This window comes from Lactuca virosa, chromosome 9 (assembly GCF_052849685.1).
Source record: "Lactuca virosa cultivar CGN04683 chromosome 9, Lactuca_virosa_CGN04683_v6, whole genome shotgun sequence".
Classification (NCBI taxonomy): domain Eukaryota; kingdom Viridiplantae; phylum Streptophyta; class Magnoliopsida; order Asterales; family Asteraceae; genus Lactuca; species Lactuca virosa.
The window spans coordinates 183968538-183987259 of record NC_136434.1 but is presented as its reverse complement, the minus strand read 5'-3'; the positions used below and the strand labels follow the sequence as shown (position 1 = coordinate 183987259).

The following is an 18722-nucleotide window of genomic DNA, read 5'->3' as shown; positions in this document are numbered from 1 at the left end:
TAAAGAGTTAATTACCTCTTTCACACAAGTTAAGGTTTATACACCTCGCTTGGACGCACGTTATCTAACTATGGGATGTGAATAAGGAGATCATTTCACGCTGCAGTGACTTGGCAACCCTCTTATTTCTAAACATAAGTTAAGATCCTAAAGTTGAAATCTAAGGTTTATAACATTGACATGTTATCTTAAGTCGGGATCCTCCCCAGATAAGTCCTAAGGTTTATACCATTTTCATGTTATCTCAAGTTGGGATCCTCCCCAGATAATACACAAGGTTTATAGCATTTTCATGTTATCTCAAGTTGGGATTTTCCCCAAAAAAACACATGAGGTTCATAACATTTTCATGTTGGGATCGTCCACATAAAATAAATCAAATTTATAACATTTTTATGTTATCATATGATATGGGATCCTCTACAGAAATTTACTAAGTTTTGAATTTTCCCAAGGTTTTTCGAGAATTATGATACCAACGTATTGCTTGAAGATGGGATACTCCCCAGAAAATATGTAAAATTTGTAGCATTATAATGTTTCAAAAGTTCTTTCGGTCATTTTCCAAGTTAGAGTCATTTCCATTCGACTCCTTAAAGTTCACTAAATTAAAGACAATCAATGATCCTCCCATGAACGAACCCTATGATCCTATATAGAGAAATGAATTGTAACTTTACGCTTCTCCTAAAAGCAAGTCCCAAAGGTCACAAAGTCCAAAGATAATCAGGTTCTATCTGTCTTTATTCTTAAAGTTGTTTTTCTTCTATGATGATCAAAGGTTTTTCCTAAATGGATTGCTAACTGTTTTTAGGTTATTAGGATCTTGAGAGTTCTTGTAAACCCTGAAGTCCTTAGGATCCTGATTATAAAGATCCTTGAAAAACCTACTACTACAACCACGCAATTCAATCAAACATGAGAAGAAATATTAAACAACCATAACATCAAGGGCTTGCCCACCAACCCCACAAAAAAGGAAAATAGTAATATTGTCTTACATCCCCAATAAAACAATAAACTACTTAAACTAAATTTTTGCAGACCTAAACCGCTAACTGGTTATCATCGCCTGTAGTCTTCTCCACTTCATCCACCTTTGACGGGCTGCCCCTCGGGATCCTGATTGGTATTCACAAGCTTACCAGTGAACTTGCCTAGACCTTCATGCCACCCACCAGATCCTAGGATCTTGTATTGTTGATATCCTCAACTAACCTGATCTTGGTTTCCCAGACATCCATAACATCACTGAACTTCGCCTCCGCGATCACCTCCTCCATCTCTGCAGCATGCTCTTCCTCTTTCTTAGTCTTCTCCTTGCTCAACAGCTCTATCTTCTTAAGAAGATCCTTATTGGTCGCCTTCCATTCCTTCTCCTGCTCCTTCAGAGCTCGCTCGGCCTCCTCAGCCCGAATCCTTAGATCGTTTACGGACTTGGAGACATGAGCCGAAACCTGGAACAAGCATGGAGTCAGTAAAATAAAGTAGGAATTAGAAACTAATATTACACAGATACTTATAGCTTGGGAAAAGGAAAGAAATTTTTGAAGCGCCTCCTCGGCTCCGAGATTCTCCAGGTTCAAATATGTGGCTTCTGAGGTCTTCTTCTTTCGAGAGCCCGGGTTTCTTCACATTAAGATCAATGTGAGATTTCTTAAGAGGAAGAGAAAATGTAGTTTTTTCCTTCTTGAACATGATCAGGCCACTGTACATATCGTCTTCGAGATCAGACAAACCAAATCGGGTATTGGAGTGAGTGACCTTGGATCCTACACATCGCACAAGATCATCATTAGTTCAGGATCCTCAATAGTTTAGGATATTCTAAACTATTATAGCCAAAATAAGAATTCTTACCAGTAGCCATTGGCGTAGTGGTGGTGGAACCTTCTTGGAAACTAGAACAATCAAATTTGAAGGACCTATCAGCTATGGAAATAGCAAGGAACTTCTCTATCTTTTCTTCGGTATCCTCAGCAATGGGAATGAGCTCTTCAAACCTAAAAGCTGCAAAACAAAAAACAAAATAATGAAAAGTGAATTACAGGATCCTCACTACAATAATGAATTATTCCTACCCATTTTAACCCAGGTATTCGGCAGGGAATCCCCACCAAGGATTGAATCATGTCTCACAAAGAAGTATTTTTCCTTCCATGCTCCGTCATTATTTTTTGTTTTCAAAACGAGAGGGGACTTGTGAGATTTGAGTCTAAGAAGAAAACACGAGCTTCCAAAGGTAGTAATATCATATACATGAGCTAACTCAGCGAAACCTATGCCTAGGTCTTTGGATTGGTTTAATTTATTGATCCAGAACAAGATCCTCCAAACAATATGCATAGCTTGGATGAAAGAGATTTTAATGACCTCGAAGAATTTGGAGATGATTCCACAAAAAGGGTACTTTAAACCCAAAGAAAAGGGGTATTTAGGGAAGCAGATCCAAGAGGAGGAAAAGAAATCAGGTTGATACTTCGGGTTGAAAGGTTTTAAAACAACATCATCGGGGAAAACATTAACCGATTTCAACGACTCGATATCACCATCATCAAAAGAACAGATCTCGTCGTATGACAGGATCTATTGATTGATAAAATCATCCTCAGAAGGGGCGAGAATGTTCTTATGAGAGATTGTTAATTTCTTGCCCATGGTCAATAAAAAGAAAACTAAGAAGAAGAAGTGAGAAGAATACCTTCAAATATGACTGATAAACCCACGGATGAAAGCTAAAATCCACAAGGAAGAATAGCTCTAATCGATTGCCTATATTTATGCTGATGGCAGAAGAAAGAGAAAGGTCGAGTTGACCGGTTAATGATGGTTTTTGAATGGATAAATTATATGTGTTAGGGTTTAAAATTCAAAACCCCTTATCACTTTCATTTTCCTTTTTAATTTTTAAATTATCCCTTTAAATTTTTGGCAAACTAACTCCAAAATATTTCGCAGGAATAATTTGGGGGCCATTGTGAGGACCAAGATCCCAAAATTACATTCAGGATCCTCAAACCTCAGGATCCTCAAAAATACTTCAGGATCCTAACTATTATTATTTATTCTCCTAACGTTTATAATAGTTATATGCTTTGTTATTTTTCTCACATGTGTAGAACTAGTTAGCCAAAGACTTATTCTCAACGAATAGTCATCGTGACCATGCTAAAGACCCGAAATACTAAGTCAAGTAACGTCTATAAGTTGATCTTGGAGGATCCCAGAATTGTCGGAGTTCTTGTTATTACCTTTAGACTATAGAAAACCCATGTATTCATCACACTACACACGACACTTAGGAGAACTACGATACTTGTACTTACCTTTTATACATACATCTCTGTAATCATCACTTTCAATCAATAAAAACAATCAAGGCAGGTGATCACTATCACCTACCAAGGTTTTATGCTAGAGATCCTAACAAGGATCGAGGGCTTTCCTTGTAAACCACTCGTGTCACTTTGATCTAGTTCATATTCATTCCACCCTGAACATCACAACCTCTCATACAATTTGGTTGATTTTTATTGTTCATTTTTTGACCAAAACAACTATCATCTCCATATTTGACTTTACTCTTGGTATAGTTAAATATCTTGGAGTATGATTGGTGTTCTTTCGTGACATAGAGTCTCTTAGCTCAATTAAGTATACTCATGAAGTCATAAAGATTTCTATGTGATCCTTGAATGGAAAAAATCAAAATAGTTTTTCAATGAACTCATTCGTCCAATCATATTAGATTTCAACTTATAAGGTAGTGTATTGTTATTTTGTAGTATTATGTGTCATTTTGTTTTAGTTAGACCTCATTCCATCTAAACTTACTCTTCAGTCCACAATGAAGTCATAATCAAATTATAATTCATAATTTTCTCTATTTTCTTAGGAATCACAATCTTATGTAGCTCTTTCCATGAAGATTTTATTCTAAACTAATTCTCTCATATACATTCTCTTAGGTCTTCCAAAGTACTCTAAGAATGTTCTTATAGTCATCCGGTGACTAAACCATGTATTCAATTGGTTTATTATGATATGCTCATAGCATGATCATATGCTAGGTCTTATGCATAATATGGCATAAATGATGGATTCATTTTCCAATCAAATCAAATATAAATCATTTCAGCTACTTCAAGCCTATGAGCTAGGTCCTTTTGAGGCAGACTCAAAACTTAGTGCCCTGTGACAATACCAAGATTCCGCTAAAGGAATTTTGTATCTTGATCCCTTTCAAGATGTTGTCCATATTTGCATAAAGATATAAATCTTTTAACATTAGTTTTATCTATCTCTACAGATTTTACATTCCAAGAATGTATCTTGTTCTTCCTAAGTCTTTCATTTTAGAAATACATTCCGAGTCAAGGTGAAAAGGTATGGCATGGTCAGAATGTAATATCTCATGATTAAGTATGTCTTATTCATATAAGATTAGGAATGTCACTATGCTCCCACTAGTTCTTAATAAACACACATGTTCTATTCATTTTGATATAAAAACATACATTGTGGTTTTATATTAAAATGATGATTGCAACATTGGGATGTTTGCTTTATATCCATAAGTGGATATCAAGCGTTACACTTTTTTTAGGATAACATGGATAAAGAAAACCTCCAGGCTAATCTATATAGATATCTTCTAGTAGATGTCTATTAAGAAAAGCGGTCTTTCTTGAAATATATTTTTCTATATTTCATATTGATAATATGAATTTATAGTAAACAATATCCTTGTTGATCTAATCATGGCTACTTGTGAAAAAAGGTTTGATCATAGTCAATGTCATGATTATTATAAGAACCATAGTCAATGACATGGGTATGAGAAAATCCTTTTATTATAAGTGTCTCTTTAAATGTGTATGGTTATCCATGTAATATATTCTTTCTAGAAGAATCACTTACTCCTTTTAGCCTTGCTATAGAGAGGAAGTTCAGTTAAGACCATACTTGATTATCATACATGGATTGCATCTCATTTTCATGACTCTAAGTCATTAATCAGACTCAATATCTGACATAACATCTTGGTATTTGATGGATTTGCCAAAAACTATCAATAAAAGCTCATCAATGAGAGATTCCACACTTCTCAAGTCATAGATAATTTATGCCACTAATGCGAACAATTTGTCTTTGTGAATAGCTATTGTTCAAGTTTAACAATCCCTTGTTAAAACTAGTGCCAACTATTACTACATCAGGTTATGGTTCTTGAGTTGCTTCAAGTTCCATGTACTTCCCACTTGCTTTGTCATTAGAAGCTTGATTTTTCTAACTTAGCTATCATAGGAATAAGAAACAATTTATTCTTAGTGGGTGTTCTTATAATAATCTAAGCCACATTTAGAGTATTATATACAAATATGTATTTAGTAGATTTTGGGTTTAAAAGCTTTAGTCCAACATAGGCTTTAAATCCATAAAACATTAAAGTAAGATAGGGATGGAGCCTTTTCATACAAAATCTTATGAACAAATGTTATATCTACTAATTAGTTGGTCTTTGTACTCAAGGTACAATTGATATTGTTCTAGGTGTTATCCCAAGGAAATAAAAGGAGGAAATTTCTACCGGTTAGAAAGAAAATCATACCAAGTAATATTTAATCCATTTTTTATTATCATTAAGGCCTTAGATAGTTCTTACTGGTTTGTATTTCAACTTTATATTTGAAAATTTAAACAAAAGTTTCACAATTATGCTTTACCATGTAAAATATAACTGAAACTACTGTAGTTATTAATAAAGTTGATTTAGTATCTTGTGCAAAATCTTAGACATTAATTAGAAAATGAAGTCATACATCATAGTGTATAGTTTCTTAATAATCATACCAAGTAAGATTTAATTCATCCTTTTTTATCATTAAGACCTTAGATAGTTCTTACCGGTTTGTATTTCAACTTTATATTTGAAAACATAAACAAAAGTTTCACAATTATGCTTTACCATGTAAAATATAACTGAAACGACAATAGTTATTAATAAAGTTGATTTGGTATCTTGTGCAAAATATTAGACATTAATTAGAAAATGAAGTCATACATCATAGTGTATAGTTTCTTAATAATTATTTTCTCTACTACTTATTGAAAATATTATTAGGAATCTCTCATATATAAATACGATTTACATATGTCAAATAAAATACATTATTTTCCTTTAAGGACCCCTTTCTTGAAGTTGGAATATGTGAATATCATTTTTATAATAAAGATAACAACGTCATAGATGAGTTTGTTTTAAAACAAGTTTAAGTCAAAAGTATTTTGCATATAGAACTTGTTATTTATAAAATATTGATATTTAGTTTATAATTCTTATTAAGAGATCTAGACTGCTAAAAAGAATTTTAATCATTTTCCGAATATGAAGGTGATCGTCATGAAACACGATTTTAATAAATAATCAATCATTCATAAATTAAATTGAGACATATATTTAGGCAAGCTAAATTAAAACATATATTTTTCCAAAACAAACATTGTATTATATTACAAGTACATTATGTTCCTAGCATAATTAATAAACTAAACTCCGAGAGTGTAGTTCCAACTTGATTGTGCTCAACTGGTTACTCTTTTGTAAATATTTGCAAGCCGATTACAAACATTAGATTAACATTTAAGTAACAAGTACCTAAGTGTTATATGACAAGTATAAGTTCTATCTAGTAGATACATGAAGTACTAATCTCTTCCAAACTTTCTTTCCAGATAAAAAGAGCAGATCTTCTTCCAGTGTCCAGTTTTTCCACAAAAGAAACAAGATCCATCTCTATGGGCCTTATAGAATTTCTTGGGCTTAAAGGTGTTCAGTCCATAAAACATGGGCCTCCTAAATCACACAAGGTGACTCTTTTGGGCCTTGTATTATTCCTAGTTTGATATTAGAAACATCTTTAGCATCACGGTGATACCTTTACTAGGTATCATGTTCAGACTTATTGCTCAAAGAAATAGTTTAGGACTAAAACCTTTAAGTGTATACAATTTCATATCTCTCGTGAGATTGTGTCTTAAGACATGAACCCATTCATTGATGTTGTATCTAGTAAATGTTATTGTTTCATTAAGTCATTAAGAAAAATGACAATTCATGGTAATGAAAAATGGATTATTTAACTACAAAATTTTAACAAAATTCATGTAGTGTTTTCAATATTTAAACTCTTTAATAGTTAATACCCTTTTATTTTCCAAAAACATTAATTATCAAAGTCTAGGATCTAAGTTGACAAATAAATAAATGGTTAGGTATCCTTTATCCCATTCATTTGAAATCAACCCAGTAGATATTGATTATAAATTATATCTTACTATATAATTCCTAGATTTATGGGATCACTAATAACAAATTTGATTAGACATGTTTGATCTAATCTATGCCTCGAAACTCTCTTGCTTAGGTATCCTTTATCACAAAAAATTTCCGATCAAATCATCCAATTTGAAAAGCTTGTGTAATCGGCCTATGACTTGGTTATAGAAATCGCGAACACACCCCGACCATCAAAAGATAGCACTAATCGGTTAGGTATCATTTATCCCACTAGTGCATATAAGAGATGTGCGAGTGCTTTTCAAAAAGGATTGCATAGATTTGAGGTTTGTAAAAATGGTCTTTTATTTGTTTTATAATTCTAGTATTAGAAACATATGATATCATGGTTATTACATGCATATAATAAACCATGGTACCAATTTTCAAAAGAAAATCACTTTTAAAGGCTCTATATAAAAAACTAGTTTTTATATATTTTTGACGCGATTCAATTTTAATAACCGGTATTAAGTTTGAGTGCATTTGAACCTTTTATATCTTTAATAAAACTTCATTTTATTAATTATATATTTGGAGTTTGTATAAGTTATAAAAATCATCATTTTAAAACTTATATTTGAGTATTTCAAAATTTGATGTTATTAACGTTTTTATAAAACCGAATTTTATTTTAAAACTATAACTTGTTACATCTTATGTCCACATTATAAATTTTGAAAACCAAACTCATTGTGATGTTTATTTTGTCTAAAATTATTTTAGCATGTGAAAAACTAATTTATCAACCATATAATAATTGCATAAAATAAACAACAGAAACATGCATAAAATATATGTGCGTAAACATAACCAACTAATAATATTTTTTGTGAGCCAACACAAAAAATGTCATGTCCATTCCTAAAGGGACAGGTTAAGGGACCAAAAAAACTTCTTATAATGTTGTTCTAGAAGCTCCCACTTGAGAAAACACACATTGCTAGCAAAAGATTGGAAAAACTTCTTTAAAGTAATATTTAAGCAATATGCAACATTTTTCAGAAAAGGTTGCATTAGGTCCAACAACTCCAAGGGAAGTTGTCAACAACAACACCTTTTGTAACAGATTGCTGAAAAGGTTGTTTTTGTCACTGCACACCTCTAAACCTCGAAAATTGCCTTCTTGTCTTCAAAAAATGGCTCTAACTTCATTTTTTGTTACATTTTTGTACAAATAAATTATTTCTAACAATTAATCTATTATTTATAAAAATAAACCAAGAAAACTAATCTATTTAATTTATTACATGCCATATGAATAAAATAAATTATTACAACCATTTTATAAAACAACCAACACAACAACACAACAAGCACAATGGTCATTGGCTAGTTTATGCTCATCATACATATCAACACACACATTAAACAACCTTTGTTTTTCTAATACAACTTTAAATGAAAAAAGATGCATGAAAACTTTTATCACATGAAATAACAATTATAAAGGTGTCATAGAAAATATGTATGAACTTGTTTTTATACAAAACCAAGTTAAACCAAGTTATCCATATTCTCCAAAAACTAAGATTTCCAAAAATCAAAAAATCTAACCAAACTTACAAGGTGGCTCTTGATACCAGTTGTTGGATTTTTTATTCAAAAACTAGTTTCAAAAACATGATATTTGGCAACGGAAGACTTGATCATTTTTTGAATAACATAAAAGTTTGGTAAGAAAACAAGCACCAAAGAAGAAGATGGAGAAAATTACAACCTTTGTAGTTCTTTGGGTCCTCTTGGTAGGCTTGGAATTTGATGAAGAATGGTGAACCTTAGAGACACGAACAAGAAGCCAACTTGATGTAGATGCTAGTCTAAAACTCTTAACTCTTAAGCTTGAAGTTCATAACCAATATGAATTTCAAGAGAGTATGAATTCAAGTAATATCTTCATGATATGAACCAAAAATGAGAGAGAATGCATATCACAATTCAAATTTCGTTTTTCACTCATAAAAGGCAAGAGAAATGCAAGCCTCGATTCGTAAAGCATAAAGCAAGGTTCTTAACCACAAGGTCTTAAGACTTTTGACCAAACCATGTCCCTATGTCATAAGCATGTCCCAACATGCTTTACTAGATTGATTCCTTTCAATTAAAGAATTAAAAAACCCATGCTCTTCCTTTTGACTCTTATTTTCATAAATAATAAAAGGAAGATGACAAAACTTTTATATTTTATAAAACAAGTTTATAAAAGATAAACTTTAACTTTTTGGTAAAAGAAAAAATAATTTATCTACTCCAAAATGTTGTACATGACTTATTAATTCATACCATAAGAATTATGTAATATTACTTGCTAATGAAAATTATTATTTCCCAGAAATAAATAATTTCCAATTTTAATTATAAGAGATTATTGAATATTTATCAAAATCAATTTATATTAAATAATCAATTATATTAAGTTGTTAGTGTGACCCATTAGTATCATATGTTAATTAACAATATCACTTTAATATGATTCTTGACATACAAGATCTTTCAAGTGGTACATATGATAGTGGGCGGCGTGTGGTAGTTGGTGGTGATATAGTTTGCATTTGACTTCTTTGAATATGTGAATTAGTGTATAATAAATTGTATTAAGTTGTAAATTTTATGTATTAAACTGAAAACGAACTGTATTAAGTTGTGTATTTTATATAAATATTGTGTTAAAATATGAATGAATGTACGCATGAAAATATCATACTGTGAATTAATGAATTAATATGTTTATTAAACAGTGAATATGGTATTTTAAACTATAAATATGTCTTATAAACAATATATATTTTTTAAATAAATCTACAATATATAAGAGAAAAAAATTAATTTGTCAAGGTATAATTCTATTTTTCTTATTAAATTTGACAAAACTACAAGATTGGTCCCTGTGGTATTCAAAAAACTTTGGATAGGGTCCAAAAAGTTTCTAGCTTGCACCAAAGGTCCAAAATCAAGGTTTTTCTAGGTTTTTGGTCTTTGATACACTTGAAAAGTTGATTTTACCCTTTTCATTTCTTTTTTCTATTTTCTTTATTTATTTTGGTATTTAAATAATTAAAAATAAAAAATAAAATCTCTCCCTCTCTCTCTCTCACATACACACACACACAAATATGAATATGAATCTCAAGAACACTCGTTTTTTCCTTAGTTCAAGAACAAGAACATCACATTCACGAAACCCAAAAATCATTTTTTTCGGATCTGATGAACCGCCCTTCACCACCATTTGAATCGATTTCTGTTATGAAACCCAAACCTAAACTTGATCTGAATCTTCTTATCTGAAACTGCTGTCTAAACTTGATCTCAAACATCAGATGAAGATTAGGTACCGATTTGTGTGTGTGTGTGTGTGGGGGGGGGTGGGGTTAAATTATTCCCTAGATGACCAGACAACCATCGAGATGATCAGAGGAGGTAAGGGAAAGGAGAAATAGAGATGGCGACAGATAAGGATTCGAGAGCAAAACCCACGCCCCGAATCACCTATTTCTGCCGCTGTTGGCAGTGAATGTATACCCCTCGTCAATCTCTTTCCACAACCCGATTCAACAAAAAATGAACCATCAATAGGCCTTCCGCTCATGTCCCTACAATTGATTTTGGGGTGAATCAGATATTAGATCATCTGGTTGCGAGAAAATGTGAGATTGATTTTTAGGGTTCTTAAGAAAGGGGTGAGAGTTTGACTAGAAACATGTGGAGAGAGAGAGAGAGAGGGAGAGAGAATGAGGATCCAATTTCGCCAATGATTCCATATTTTCAATCGACAATTTTGCAAAACCGACAATACTTGATAGCGTACCTAACGAAAGGAGTTGTGGATGCCTATGTTCCTTACTTCTCAATTTCTTTAAATAATCGAAGGCGAGATGGTTGTTGAATGAGGAGTGTGATGCAGGGCTGAGGAGATAAGAATCAGACCATATACGAATGAGACGGTGGAGTGTGAGGTTTGGGACGACATCGGTGGATCGAAGGACCTGTATGGTGGCGGGACAAGTATTGTGGTTGGAATCGAGCAATTTTTGGATGTTGGCACGGTCATAGGTGAAGAACACACATAAAATCGTTTATATATATATATATATATATATATATATATATATATATATATATATATATATATATATATATATATATATATATAGAGAGAGAGAGAGGGGGGGGGGGGGGGTTGGGTGGGATTTTATTTTTTATTTTTAATTATTTAAATACCAAAATAAATAAATAAAATAGAAAAAAGAAATGAAAAGGGTAAAATCGACTTTTCAAGTGTATCAAGGACCAAAAACCTTGATTTTGGACATTCGGTGCAAGTTGGAAACCTTTTGGACCCTATCAATTGCAGTTGTCATTAAATTTTATATATTTGGCTGCAAAAATGAAATGATATGTGTGAAAAAATATTACCAAACAAATAAGAACTAAAATGTTTGTTCTATTAAACTGTGAATACAATCAGAAAATGTTACTAAATTTGGTGTTAGTTTGCCACCGATTCGATGGCAGTCCAACGATGTTCCAATGATTAGGTGGTAGTCGGTCGTAAAGGAGCGAATGGAGAGTTTGTTTTACTTAATATTAATTTTTGATTTATTCAAAATATTCTTAATGAAAAAATTTTAAAAAACTGGTTCCTAAGGTTTCTAACATTTTTTTGTTCTTATTTGAACAAAATATATATATATATATATATATATATATATATATATATATATATATATATATATATATAAAAGTTACAAACCCATGCACTGTACGAATAAAATATAAAAAACTGTATACGAGTGAGCTATAAAAAAGTTCAATAAAAAAAATATTACATATAGTTATAAATCTGAAAATAACTCTTGGGATTTATATATTAAATTGTTTGATTTAAATATTATTTTGAATATCTTTAAATCATTATACGAAGAATACTGAGAATAAATTGATATTCAATATTATACTTATTAAATTTAGGGTTTATATAAAATAAATTTAAAAAAATTAAAGAAAATAAGACATTTTATAAAGAATACATGAAAAAAGAATATAGAAATAAAAAATAAATAAAAGATACTAAAAAGATAATATATAGCATGTGCATAAAATATGTAATGTCTCAATAAAAATTTATTTTATTATAATAATGATGATATATAGTTTGAAGTAGGCGGTGTTATTGAGGAAACAATCATCATATTCCATTATCGGCAATACCCTACCTCCTCTCTCATTCCTTAGCCTCTCAGAATTGTTTCTTGGTGAAAATTATTAGAACCCATTGAATTTTCAATACAAATTCAATAATTGAAACACCCCTGTCGTATTGAAGCTCACCCTGGCTTTGGGTATGTTTTCTATCTCTATATTTTATTTTTTCTTTTTTCTTTTTGTGAGATTTTCTTCTATTTCAAGTGGCTCGTTTAAGTATAAAAGAATTCGATTTTTATAGATCTGGCATCTGGATTTCATCTATTTTGCTGGTGTCCTCGTTTTTTTTTTTTTTTTTTTTTGAAGTGTTGAAGTTGAATCTCTTGTGGGTTTTGTTTCGGTTTCAAGAAATTTGCATTTAAATATCAATTTTGAGGAGTGTTTTTTCTTCACCAAATTGAACATGTTTTGAGCTAAAACTCATCATTTGTGTTTCGGATCTTACCATTTAAATCAATAATCAAAAACCCAATTAAGTAGTCAGGTCAATCTTTCTTCCCCTCTTTGGTGTTCAACATTTTTCTTAAATTGATGCAATTATTGAAATCAACAGATTGTGTTCATGTCTTCAAGAAGTATTAGGGTTTCAATTTGACAATTTTTAACATCGTTTTCAAACAAGTTTCTGATTTCGATTTTAATGTTTCCAGGTTTAAAACCGACAAAATGGGTTTATCGCCGTACCCAACCCCATCCGACGCCGGTGTCCTCTGCGTGATTCTGGTGAACACCGCCATGTCAATATCAATCATGAAGGAAATAGTCCGATCAATCCTTCACGTCATCGGAATCCATGTCACCTCATGGGAAGACTACTCCAATCAATCGATAACAGAATCAGTCGAACGTAGTAGAGGAACCCCATCGGAAACTTACATGGAGGAGTTTAGAAGCCGGACGCCGTCGCTCCTTTACGACTCTCTCACCATAAGTTGCCGGAGTAAAGAAGAATGCTCCGTTTGCTTGGTGGAGTTCAACCCAGATTCAGAAATCAATCGCCTTTCATGTGGCCATGTTTTCCATAAATCTTGTGTTGAAAAATGGTTAAAATACTGGAACATCACTTGCCCACTTTGCCGAAACCACATGATGATGCCAAAAGAAGAAGAAAACACTTGCCCGATGTAAGTTGTCTTTTTTTTTTTTTTTTTTGGGTGATTTTTAGTGCACAAGTACAGTTGGTGATGATGACTTTGCGAATTTGCCTGTTTTTGTATATATACATGATAGATATATATAAACTGTGTAAGGTTTCCGGTGTTGTGTGCACCTGAGAAACTCTTAGTTTTTTTTTTTTTTTTTTGGGTTTTGTTTTGGGTTTGGATTAGAAAAGAAGTGATCTTTCTTAATTTTGTGGTTAGTTTCTTATAATCCGATTGTATTTACTGATTCCTAACTAGATTACTACACATTGAGATAACATTTGAAGACCTAAAATGAGCAAAAGAAGTTGCGTTTAACATGAGACAAAATGTCTGACAAAAATATCTTAGTGTTTGGTAGATTGGTTGGACGGGATGTGATTGGACCGAACATTGTACAACGTTTGGTAAGAGAACAAGTTGTTAAAATTACCATATTGCCTTTTTACAAATACAAGTAGTTAAAATTACCATATTGTCCTTTACAAATACTGTCAGTAAGAACTTAATCTAACATACCTAACTTCAGAATTAACAAAGTTTTTCTTGTGAGCTCACAAACTAATGGTTCTGTTAAACTTTAAGAAATATATGGTCAATATATTATTGATACCAAAATTCCAAAAATATTTAATTTTGAAATGTAAAGACAAAACAATTGACTTGTAGTTAGTGGTTGCACCAAAACCCCCGTGTAGTTGGACTAAATTGCACGTTACGTTTGCTTTATTGTTGACTAATAAGTCTCACCTAATCTCCCCGGTGTATAATTCATTACAAGAGTGTGTTTGGTTTGGTTAAGCTTATGAAAAATCATAAGATTTTTTAAATTATATTTTATAAAATTATATTTTATAAGCTGATAAGTTACTTATGTATTTTGACTTATTAAAGGTATGACACCTTAATAAGTTATTCATATACAAACATCATTTTTAGCTTATATCAGTGTGGAAGTCCGGTGATAAGTTAAAAAAGAGTTTAGGAAGTCCGGAAATAAGTTAAAAAAGAGTTTAGATAAGCTTAGCCAAACACCCCTAAAAATATGGTAATTTTTTTGACAAAAGAAATACACTAACACTACAAATACAATGGCTCTATTACAGATTCTGTTTTTGAAGTCATTTTCGTTGTTGTCATCTTTACATTTGTTTCCTTCAAGCTTCTGACCACTTGATTAATACGCAAAGATATGTAATCTAACTTTTAAGAATTCATGATCGTTGTCTCAATTTATACGTTATGTTTCTAATTTGTAGTTGTAAGTTATATAAAATGTTAAGGATATTTTTTTTATTTTATTTTTTCTAATTTATTGTCAAAATTATGTTTCTAGTTTGTAAATATTAATGTAATTTATCATAATGTTGGTTACTATAACTAGTTGACATTAGTAACTAGTAACTTTTTTTAACGGCACATCTAATCTGCTCTTAAACTACTTTTTAATTTCACTTATGTCCAGGACATGATTTGAACTCTCAACCTCAAAGAGAGATGACAACATCTGTTACTATTGGGCTAGAAGCCCTTTGGTAGATAGTGGGGGTGTTCGGTACGGAGCGTTTAAGAGCTTTTAGCTTCTAATGTTTGACAAAACGCTATGTTTTAAATAGAAAGTCTCGTTTGACAATACACGCTTCAGCGTTTAATTTAAACAAAACACTTCAAATTCAAATGCTACTTCACGTAGCGTTTAACAAAACGCTACCAACTATAAACTACTCACTACCCGCCACAAGCTACCCGCTACCGGCTAGTTTTGTCGAACACACCCGGTAACTAATCTATCCTCTTACCTAACAGGCAAAGATTTGCCTTCGTGGAAAGGATGATTCATTCGGATCAACATGAGAGTCTATATTGCATATAGAAATGTTCTAATTGAACAATGAAAAAAAAGAACATAAATTGAAACCAAATTGTCAATCTCATAAACCGAAGAAACGGAGGAAAATAGACTACGATGTTGTCTATTTCTTTAAAGATTGTTTTTTTATGATAAATTAAATTATTTGGTAGGAGACCGAAACTTTTTTTTTTTGCAGGTCTAATTAGTTATGAGTTTAGTATCATCATATCTTTTTAGACCTTTTTAGTGTAATTGGAATATACATGAGTGAGTGTGAAGTAGGAGATTTTGATCTAATACAAATCAAGCCATGCACAAAAAAAAATAAAAAAATAAAAAAGAACACTTTCATTAGATGAATTTGATCCTGATCATGTAAAATGGCGAGGGTTAAAGGAATCACACCTAGAGTTGAATATTTCTAGAATCTGATCTAGACCGGATTTATGACGTCACCAAAAGGAATGGTTTTACAAAAATTGGATCTGATTGGATTTAGATATAGAGAAAAGGATATAGGTCCATCCCAACCGATTATAAGGAGATTCTATTTCACATCTCCAAATACTATCATTGTATGGTTTGATTTTCAAGAAAAAAAATGCAACAAATATTTATACTTTAACACTTACGTGTTGTTTGTTTTTTGTCTGCAGATCTTCTTAACATCTTCTGTCTTCGCCGCGCAGATCACGTGCAGACATTAGGCTTCGCAGACTTTTTTTTTTTTAAGACTGCAAACCAAAAAATGTATGCACGCCCTCTTCTTCGCGCAGATGTGGACCAAAGTCTTCAAACCTCTTCAGACATCTTCTAACCTAAAAAACACATATACTTTTGTTGTTTTTTTTTTCTTTTTTTAAACTTAGATTTATTCCAACTTTATCTATGATAAATAAATTGAAAAAAATATTACAATATTTAAAGAAAAAAAAAGTTCGATAACACAATCATGACATTTGTGACAAATTTATAAATAAATATGTAACATCCATAAAATTCGAGCCAATTTAAAACTTTTCAAATCATTTAAAAAACCATTCAGTTATTACAATTTGTTTTCAAAATAGTTTAAACATCAGAGTTCCCAGAAATCATAATCATCAATCGAGGAAGTGTACGTTCATGCCTTCACCTTCCCGCGGTCATCCGCTGAACTTGAAACAATAAACTGAAACTGTAAGCCCGAAAGCTTAGTGAGTTACCCCCAAAATACTCATACACAACAATATGTTGGATTAGTGTCTAAGTCCATAACTATTTTGGTATGTACTTGACCCGATGGTGCATGGTCCTTTTGGGTTGCCTTCACCAAAGCAACTTGATAGGATGAATTATGGAGAGAGAGGATTAATTATAATTTATTAATATATTATATTAATAATATATTAAAGTAGAAATCATATTGTTTAATTAATATTGGTCAATAATTAATTAAGAATTAATTTTATGGCTAAAAGGGATTAATTAAACTTAAGGGACTAGAACTGTCAATTGTGTTATAGTTGAATATTGGGCTATTGGACTCCTTATTAGAGGAGTGGACGAATTCTATGGGGAAACCCATTAGAAATCGTTCAAGGCTTCTAAAGGAGGAGTCAATGGGTTGCTTAGGGCCTAAGCAGTCAAATTAGGGTTTCCTTGTTAGATAACCCTAATAGCCTCACTATTTAAGCACCCCTAGGGCACCAAAAACGTGGCTATCTTATTCCTTAGGGTTTCTAGATGTTTTTGAGCGCCTCTCCTCTTCTCCTTCTTCATCCTCTTGCTCTTGGTGTTTGTGAGCCATTAGAGGAGTGACATTTGCGACTCTAAGCTTTTCAGAAGCCAATTACAACAAGGAATAGATTGTTATTGCTACATAACAATCAAGGTAAGATCTAAACCCTATTCTTATGTTTATATTGATTATCACATGCTAGATCTAGGGTTTATGGCTTTGGATGATTATTGCATGTTCATTAGACAAACTAGATCCAAAGCTTTAGGGTTTGCATGTACACCATAGGAATGTTGTAGTGCTCAAAACCCATCAGTGGTATCAGAGCACAGGGTTGTTTGTTAATGAATTTGATACTTAATTGATCGAAAATTGCTTAAAAATTGATTTTTTTTGGTTCTGACTGCTAGACTCGCCGAGTCACTTGGTGAACTCGCCGAGTCGGCTGTACTCGACGAGTCAAAGGGTCTGGCAGCTTATTTTCGCGATTTACTTGCTGTTTTGGCTTGGGATACTTACCATAAACGTTTTTAATTAGTAAAATCCGTTTTTTATTGATTTTGAGTGAATATCCTTACCAAAATAGTTGATAATTACCATTTAATCAAATATGTGTTGCCTTATAAGATAATGTTTAATTATTTTAGTTATTTGGTGAATTATCTTGCAAGTAATTGGACTAGGTCAAAATTAGATAACCATAATTAATTGTTAATTGCCTTATTTGAATTGTTGATCTAGAATGTTCTTGATAAAGTTTGGAAAAGTTTCATTTTTCACCCTTTAGGTTTTATAGTTTAAATTTGAACTTTAAAAGTTTTTGTTTTGAAATTTAAATAGTTGAACCTTAATATTTTGAAAGGTTTCAAAACTTTCCCTCAAGTTTTGGAATTTAAATTTTGATTAAAAGTTTAATTTTTTAAATTCTAAAACCCTAGTTTTGAAAAAGTTCAAATTAAACCCTTATGGTTTTATTAAGTTAATTAATAGTATAATTAAAAGAGAGTTAATAAATCCATAATGATATGGTTTATATTTAATTAAATTAAAAGTGTAATTTATAAAATTAAACCACCTAGTATTTTAAAAGTGTAAAATACACCCTATACTATATATAACATTAAAAGTCTAATATTATATATGTATAACTTAAACTGCTAGTCTTACCGTTAGTAGGCCTCATTCACGAAGCTGGTCTATAAGGGGTGTTTAAGGAAATTGCCTATAATATGGCGATTGAATGGGTATCCACTCTTACCCACCGCACTCTTGACTAGTGGAGGGTCGTTAGCCGAACAGGTAAGATAGAGCAAACCCCTCTCCTCATTAAAAGTATAATGAATAAAGTAACTAAATGTTTTACTAAAATCCCAAATCTTAGTTACTTTAGGAAAAAGTGAAATCGATGCAATTCCATGGAATTACACTTTGTACCCTTATCGAGACAATTAGTGGAGCGTGTGT

The 18722-nt window shown here is 31.7% G+C and overlaps 1 pseudogene across 2 annotated transcripts; it reads left to right on the top strand.

Moving 5' to 3' along the window:
- The first annotated feature begins 12506 nt into the window (after window positions 1-12506).
- On the top strand, window positions 12507-13893 carry LOC145141418 (putative E3 ubiquitin-protein ligase XERICO pseudogene; annotated as a pseudogene). Of its 2 annotated transcripts, none has more exons than XR_013722640.1 (2): window positions 12507-12681; window positions 13195-13893. The product of XR_013722640.1 is annotated as a putative E3 ubiquitin-protein ligase XERICO pseudogene, transcript variant X1 (transcript). The 2 variants fall into 2 exon arrangements; XR_013722641.1 differs by lacking the exon at window positions 12507-12681 and adding an exon at window positions 12818-13028.
- The last annotated feature ends 4829 nt before the right edge of the window (window positions 13894-18722 follow it).